The sequence below is a fragment of the Chenopodium album genome, chromosome 7 (assembly GCF_948465745.1).
Source record: "Chenopodium album chromosome 7, dcCheAlbu1.1, whole genome shotgun sequence".
NCBI lineage: Eukaryota > Viridiplantae > Streptophyta > Magnoliopsida > Caryophyllales > Amaranthaceae > Chenopodium > Chenopodium album.
The window spans coordinates 16941481-16942721 of NC_137840.1; the positions used below are offsets into that span (position 1 = coordinate 16941481).

General features: G+C 44.6%; 1 pseudogene; it reads right to left on the bottom strand.

Annotated features, from left to right (window-relative positions):
• Positions 1 to 682: 682 nt before the first annotated feature.
• Positions 683 to 781, bottom strand: LOC145641335 (small nucleolar RNA R71; annotated as a pseudogene).
• Between the last annotated feature and the right edge of the window lie 460 nt (positions 782 to 1241).

Genomic DNA, 1241 nt, shown 5'->3' on the forward strand with positions numbered 1-1241 from the left:
TTTCCCCTTGTCAAAATGGCGCCGTTGCCGGGGATTTCTATTGGTGCTTAGATTTTGTTGTTGAGTCTACTTCATTTTTATTGAAAATACAAAAAGATTTTGTATCTTTAGGCTACACTTGTATCTATGCTACTAATATTTTCTTTGAGTTTTGCATGCATAGAGCTCGTGATCGATCCATTGTGCCTTTTGACCCGGAAATAGAAAGGACTCTCTTAAGGAGAATAATAGCTAATCGATCCTTGGGGTATAGTTCTTCAAGTGAAGAAGGGTTTGAAAAAGAGCAAGGCATGGGAGAAAATCCGAGAGTGGCCTTGAAGGAGCTAGGAATACCCGGTGCATATAGGTTTGAGAGCGATATAGATCTGCCTACAACACCGGCAAATGATTTCGAAATTCGGCCAGCCAAGATCACCTTAATTGAGAGGAGGCAATATAGTGGGGCTAAGAATGAGAGCCCGTTGAACCATCTTAAAGAATTTGAGAAATATTGCAACACCATCAAAGTCAATGGAATTTCTCATGAGTTCATCCGCCTCAAGTTGTTCCCCTTCTCTCTCATGGGAAGATCCTTAGAGTGGATAGATAAAGAGGTGAAGCCCAACTCCTTGAGAACATGGGATGATGTTACAAAGGCCTTCTTGTCCCGCTTCTACCCTCAAAAGAAGACGGCGGAGGCAAGAGCCTTGATTCAAGGGTTCAAGCAAAGGCCAATTGAAAGCCTTTACGAAGCATGGGAGAGATACAAAGAGTATCAAAGGGAGTGCCCTCACCACGGAATCCCAACATACCAAGTGGTCCAAATCTTCTATGGCGGTTTAAGTCCCCAAGGCAAGTCATGCCTTCATGCCGGGGGGGAGGGGGGGCGGGGGTCCTATCATCAACAGGAGCGAATAAGAAGTGGTGGACATTATTGAGGACGTGGTGACGTACTATAGAGATTGGAAAGATGGGGAGAGGGACTCTTCAAGCAAGAAATCTTCATTGTACTCGGTGGACCATGTAAATGCGATCAACAACCTTTCCTCCCAAATGACAAACTTGGGAAAGGAGGTGACCGCAATCAAAGCCAAGTTGGAGAGCGCTTCTTCTTCTTCTCAAGCTTCGAATCTTCCCTCCCAATTTAAGGGGAGAGGTACTCTTTCTAACTCTCAACCCACTCCCTCTTCACATAATATGCCTATGGGTTGTTTGTTTTGTGATGCATGTGGATCGTATGATCATGACTCTAGTAATTGTCC